The 7,026-nt window shown below is 37.0% G+C and overlaps 1 long non-coding RNA gene across 3 annotated transcripts; it reads right to left on the reverse strand.

The window, feature by feature from the left end:
* Positions 1-302: 302 nt before the first annotated feature.
* Positions 303-5,909, reverse strand: LOC107858657. Of its 3 annotated transcripts, none has more exons than XR_007051703.1 (8): positions 5,707-5,891; positions 4,697-4,960; positions 4,331-4,603; positions 4,165-4,255; positions 3,559-3,690; positions 3,189-3,346; positions 847-969; positions 303-727 (listed from the first exon to the last, which is right to left on the reverse strand). It is a non-coding gene; the product is annotated as an uncharacterized LOC107858657 (long non-coding RNA). The 3 variants fall into 3 exon arrangements; XR_001671172.2 differs by having other exon boundaries at positions 4,165-4,243; positions 5,707-5,888; XR_001671174.2 differs by having other exon boundaries at positions 3,559-4,255; positions 5,707-5,909.
* Between the last annotated feature and the right edge of the window lie 1,117 nt (positions 5,910-7,026).

Below are 7,026 nucleotides of genomic sequence, written 5' to 3' on the forward strand. Positions count from 1 at the left end.
TTTTTTCTGTATTAAATTGGTATAAAATTGATATTGAATCATTTTTTCTATTCACTGTTTGTTTTTCTAATATAGTTAATAATTTGAATTAACTTTTTGGTGCTCGATTATTACTGTTTGTTTTTATCAGATAGTGGGTATGAAAAAGTTTATTTTTTGTATTAAGCAAACTTGGCTGCATTCAACATTGGGCATCCACCACCTGTAGAGATAATTTAAGCAAGCCAAGGAAAATGAAGTGTGTTATTTTGTATTAAGAAGTAGTAAAGGGAAGATTTACCTATTGAGATTGAGAGGTTACAAAAGAGGGAGACAAATTAATTTCTATTTGCCTTAGTAATACTAAAGAATTGAGGTGTGAACATGATTTGATGCGAAGATTACAATATTTGTGGCTTCTTTTCACATGTCATTTAATGCAAATGTTCGGAGTAAGAAGCTAAAGGGGAAGTGGAATACTAAAGTAAACAATATAGTGAAAATATTTTTACCTTTAGGCTTGTTTCGTTGGAGTGGACGGTTCGACTTTCTGCTTCTTACCTGCTTCTCCAGAAGCCATTGGTAATGATAATGCTTTGAGAACCGGGGTTTCTGCTTCAGTGAAGGATGCAACAGCTAGCATACCAGGTGTTTGGTCGGGAAACCTGTAGATTGGCTTTTGTAGTTGGAGTCTAGACAATTTATGATCAAACTGTTGATTTATACGCACAGTAGACAGTGGTTCTCTCTGAGTGAAAAAGAGAAAAGATGGTAATACTAAGTAAGAGGTTGCTCTTTTGCTTACTGCTGTAACAGGATTGAACAAAAATCAGTTTTGTATGCTTGTAATACTCTGTAGGTATGTACCTTGGCAGCAACATTTTCATATATTTGTTCGGCAGTGAGGGACAGCATAGTTTCTGCCACTGTCTCTGAGACAGTCACAGTAATTGTATCACTGGCGTCCAGAATGTTAGCTCAAAGTGGCACCTGCAATTCAAGTAGAAATAAAGTAAAGTAAAACTATACATAACAGAATTCATGAGCATAATTAATTAGTAAAATTATGTGTAGGATTATTCATCGTTGCAGTCATTTGATAACTATAATAATCCCAGTTAGATGCAGTACTATTCTCTTTTAGGTTGGTCTTGTAATAGGAGACTCCTATGATTTTCACACATTTCATTGACCACTGTGCTACATTTTTGGCGAGTATTTGTTGATTCGAGTTCGTTCAAATATGACCTTGACAATTTGGACTTATATATTCATTCTTATTGAGACTTCTGTCAGTAAGCATACCTTTCCTAATTGCACAAAATTTAGCAGATGAAAGAAAGGTTAGACATTTTCCTGTTGGTTCATATTTGTTTTGCCATCTGGGATTAAAAAGGGTGAGAGAAAAGTAGGGGCTGTTATCTTAATTTAAGTAAAATTCTGGCGTAGTGTACATTTGACCATCTGTACATTCATACACAAAGCTTCATTTGAGTAGATGCAATCGAATGTGTCTTATTGCAAACCAGTTCTTTATCTATCTTTTCTACCGCGGCAACTCTTTTTCCCTAGCGTTCTGGGGCTCTACTATCTACTAACATTAGCGTCAGAAATGCGATGGCTACCTATTTTCTGACGGTACCAGATCAATGGTCATCTTGAACAATCTTGGATTTATTATATATTCATTCTTATAGAGCCTTCTGTCAGTAAGCATACCTTTCCTAATTGCACAAAATTTTGCAGATGAAGGAAAAGTTAGATATTGTCCAGTTGGTTCATATTTGTTTTGCCATTTGGGATTAAAAAGGGTCTGAGAAAAGTAGGGGCTGTTATCTTTATTAAGTAAAATTCTGGCAAAATGTACATTTGACCATCTGTACATTCATACAGAAAGCTTCATTTGAGTTGATAAAATCAAATGTGTCTTATTGCAGATCAGTTCTTTATCTATCTTTTCTACCGCGACAACTCTTTTTCCCTACCATTTAGCATTCTGAGGCTCTACTATCTACTAACATTAGCCTATTTTGCCACTTGAAAAATTGGAAAGAAATGGAACTTCAATTCCACTCTTTCTCCGGTTTTAAAATTTCTACCTCACAATTGGAAAGGAAATAATGATACAGGAAAATTCCATATTTACATGTAGTCCTACTTTAATAATTGCTTAAAATTTTTGTGTCACTGTCTTCATTACAAACAATAGATCAAAACAAGAAAACCAAGTCTTCCCAGAGAGAATCATAATTTTTCTTTCAACAAAGAACAACTCTCTGAAAACACACACACAGAGAACACTTGTGAAACATAAGCCACGGCACCCCTTTCCAAACTCAGCAGCCGAACTACCAGAAAACAAAACAAAACAAAAGGAAAATGTAGCTAAAATCACTAAGATCTCAAGAACTACGCCAATATAAGCAAATCCATATGGGTAGTCAAAAACACATATACATACAGCTTAAGAGAACAGAGATAATAAAATGGTAAGGATGTACCTGAACTTAAAACCAGGTAAGGAAGAGAGAGTTTTTTGGTGAGTTGTCATTTAAGGATGTCAAAGATTTAAAAAATTGAAGAAGCAAAGATCATTTTCCAAGTTAAAATCAACCACAAAACTGTTTGTTGAGTTGACAGACTGCGCGTACGACTGAGAAATAGCAAAATCAATAATCAAGAGGAAAACGAGAGAAGGAGAAGTAGGCGTCGAACTCAATGATGGATAAAGTGGTGCGCTGCGGTCTGAGGATGTGCAGCTTGATAGAAATTTAGGGGCGTTTGGTGGAGTGAAAAGAGGTTTTTTGGTATTACTTTTAATAATACATACCTCAATACATAATTTAGAGTTAAAGTTCAAAAAACATCAACAACCATGCTACCCGATTCAAAGGGAAGACATCGCAAACATGAAAGTGGACCGGGAAAAAAAGCACCGACATGCCTATAAATTCAGCAGTTAATACTAAAAGAAGTAGCAAAGTTATGATCAAACATCAACATGCAGACGAACAAACACACATCAACACAGATACCAAAATAACTGAAGCTTGGATAAACCAAATTGCAACATAGATAGGAAGATAGTCTTAACTTATTTATCAGATATGTGCACATTCTCTATGCAGCAGTAGATGATAATTTCTAAATTTTTGGATAGCAGAAGGGGGAGGAAGAAAGTGCACATGAGTGAGTTCGTAAGATAGTACCTGGGTACCAACATTCGTTCTAGCTTACAGTTGAAGCACCACACCAACTTTTTAATCTTGATGCGTACAAAGAGGTTGCAGTGTGAGCAAGCGAGTAGGTAAAACGATTGGGGACGATCAGGAAGTGATATCCTGCCTTCCACAGGAAAAGTCTGTACCTGCAGTAGAAATTCACAGTGGTACTAAGAATTTCTTTGATGATATTTATGATAAGGCACAGGACAGCTTGCTGATAACAAAGGCAATGGAGTTGGAACTGGCAGTAGTGGTTGTTATAGTGATGATAGTGAATCGGATTTGGCTGCCATGGTTACTCAATTTGTGGAAAGTGGAATAAATTGGTTGTAGATGACGTATACAGGTTACGAACCGTAGATGACAATCTGGAATGTTAGATATGGGCAACACTTCATCTTCAATAGCTGCAAGATTTAGTGATGAAAGTGAAGCCGATGGGCTGCGTAAAGTGTAAGATATTAGCATTTGTTCATTGTCCTCCACCCTGGAAAAAAGCAGGTCAAATAGTGAGTATTTCTTTTTACTAAAAGTGTTTGAACAGCACAGCATGTCGATGAGTGGATAAGTTAATAGGTACCACTTCTTCAATGTAGCAGCCTACACGTATTTAGGATTCACTAAGATCGTTGTATGATATCTTATGGATAATATTATAGCTGCATATGATAGAGATAGAGAGGTATGTAGTTGAACAAAGGGAAATAAGCGCAGAGGTAAAAGGGAAGAGTTACAGAGACCGATGTAAACAACATACCACCGCGAAACTCAGTAACGCCTATATGCTTAGCAAGAATGACGGGGTGCTCATGCAAGGGATCTAGTAATATAGTGCCTTCATTGTCGGCTAAATCATCCCATATAGTAAATAGGGCAGGTTTCTTGCTGATCGATACAACAGGCATATAAATATTTACGTTGCCAATATTTTTTAATAAGCAGAAGCGGGGGAGTAACTGACCTCTGATCCATTACAATTGCCTCGCGAAAGTGTTTACTTTGGTCGGTGGTATGCTGTTGCGCACCGCAGTTAGCTACTACTGCAAGTAAGTCTAACGTAATGAAAAATAAGGCGTTACCAGTTGATTTAATTAGTACGGCGGCAAAGGCGTAATGTGGGAGGTTACCAAATTCAACACCTGGACGTAGGTGCTCCATAGCTGCAAAAGGAAGTGTGTTCAACTTTCTTGGAGGAGACGGGTAGTTCCGTCCCACCGTTATTGGTATCGGCCTCAACAACTGTGTCTGTCGACCACCCATTCGTAAGTAACAGCGTGTATTGAGTAACCGCGGGGATCTCTAACTTTGGCACAGGAAACCAAATATGTATTGGAAAGAGCAAATAGGCTCTCATACTTGGGAATATCATCACCGTAAAGTACTACGACAACCTGTTGTTCCTGCATTCAAGTGAGGTGCAAAAAGTCTTTTTAAGTGTGCGAACAGAAAGTGTAAAGGAAGTTGTTAAAATTTTCAACTGTTGTTGCTTTTACCGGGCTTCAACTGACAATTTGCGAAGGTGTTGTAGGTGATAAATTTTTTAAAAACAGCATGAGTATGAGCACCATTTTTCAGTAAGAACATGCGTCTAGGCGAACTTAAGCTTTCATCCTGGACAAGCATTGTCTGAAACTGTACACTTTGATCTTTGCTCTCGAGAGGTCGGAACTTGTCCACCACCTGAATCTTACAGGTCCAACCTGTAGTTTCTTTTGTGATAGCATCGACAGAGAGTCGTTGGTTCATCATGGCAGACTCTGTTACATTATGGCAGGCGAAGGTGCAAATTAAATAGCAACATAGGGTAAAGAGTAAATTGATCAATGAATTTATATAGTGGTAAAACAGCAGGTAATACAAACTTGGATGCCTACCGGTGTAGGTGGGCTAGTTAATTCCTTTATTAGGCAGCTAAAATAGGTCGGCAAACTTCTTAAAAGGGGATGCAATGGCAGCCATGGCACTTTGACACCAAAAAGAGTACGATAATCCTGTATTCTATTCTGGATACTTGATGTTTAGGTCGGCATAAAAATTTGCCTTGTTGTTTCAGCTTTAATCGGTTTTCGCTGACCTAATTTTTCATTGTTTCAATTGTCTTACACATAAAAAGGCAAGAGCAACTGCATGTAATATCAATTTGCCAACGATTTCACAAATCGTTGATCGAATTTTCGAAGAGGTCGTCAAAGTCCCACCGCAACTTATGACTAATTAACCATGGAACACTAAAATCATACAAGCTAACATTATATAAACCTCTGCAAACAACAAAACTAAGGGTTTTCTCTGGTAGAACTATTGACAGACACATCCGATGTGTCAGACGCAGGTAAACTTCAATCTTTTTTTCTCCTTTTTGCTTAAACAATCTTTTGTTCTCCTTTTTGCTTAAACAAAACCATACTTACTGCTCCACATATAGCCACAGACATGACAACAAAGTTATGCAGACAAGCAAACTCGGAGACACAGAACAACGACTAACAAATGAAGCTGTTACCTTAATAGAATCAGAGGAATTGGCAACAGAGAACAAAGGGAGCAACAGAGAACAAAGGCAGAATGCAACTGGAGTGTAAAGTGGGAAAACATTTAGGTAAAGACAGGAGTTGCGGTAAGATTTTGACGTGTAACAATTTGGCCGAAGAGGAATTTGACGTGTAAGATTTTCAGTGAATTGACATGCAAATACTACAAAGTTAAATAAAGAAAAGACTATATTAACCCTTGTCAAATGACAGAAATGTCCCATGTGAGGAAGCTGGCAGGACAACCTTTACCAACTTTCCCACCACAATTTTTACTAATATATAGAAGTGGTGAACAGCTCTTCAAAGCAAGCACGTGGAAGCTTGCAGGACAACCTCCACCTGCCAGCTTCAAAGGGTTATTTTTGTCATTTGCGGCAGCTTCTGAAGGGTCATTTTCATCATTTTGATGGGGGCCCAAGGGCTATTTTCGTTATTACAGTGCATTTTATACGTGTTATTAATTGGTTTCACCAATTGCAAGTGTCAGCAAGAAAACAGCAGTAAAAAAACACATTTCAACGTGTTAATCTCATTTTACACGCGTTAGTTTCTTCTTTCACTAGCTGCACTTGAATGCATGAACATGCTCTCACATCATACAACACAAAATTCTGCTCACTTTTAATTTAACCATTAAAAAAAGGAAGCTTCAATTACTGATCTTCTTGATTGCTGAGATCTTCTTCTTCTCGGGTGCGTTCAAAGTTGTTACTGTTATTGTACTTTTTGATAGGTTTTACACATTGCAAAACAGTAAACTATTGTTGCAATTTTAGCTTCCAATTTTTTCTTCAATCTTGTAATAATGTTCACGTTTTCACTGCATATTCTTTCAATTGGTTTGATGATTTGTAAAGTTTAGTATTTTAATTTTCAGTTTTCTATTTGTCTTAACGTTTTCCTTCGGTTTTGAGATTTGTTTGAATGGGTTTATTAAATTTAGATTTTATTATAAAAAATGGAACGAAGATGATGGCGCTTGCTGGTTTGAAAGAATTGTAAATTTGAAACCTGGTTAAATATTAATTTGTATGAGAAATTTGGAGTTTAGTGGAAGTACTGGCTGAAACAACATGCGAAAGGTGTTTGTCGAAATGTTTAATTTTCAGTTTGTGTTGCTGTCTACTCCATTGATTGTAGTGGATAAGAAATTGTGTCTTCTCTTTTCGCATATTCTAAAAATACGGGATGGTGTATAGTGGGGTAAGTTTATCTAACATGAAATTAGCTGATGCTACAGTTAAGATTCCATCAAAGAAAGAGCTTCCGCCATGTCTGTCAAGTACCGA

Source organism: Capsicum annuum, unplaced genomic scaffold (assembly GCF_002878395.1).
Source record: "Capsicum annuum cultivar UCD-10X-F1 unplaced genomic scaffold, UCD10Xv1.1 ctg81959, whole genome shotgun sequence".
NCBI classification, from domain to species: Eukaryota; Viridiplantae; Streptophyta; class Magnoliopsida; order Solanales; family Solanaceae; genus Capsicum; species Capsicum annuum.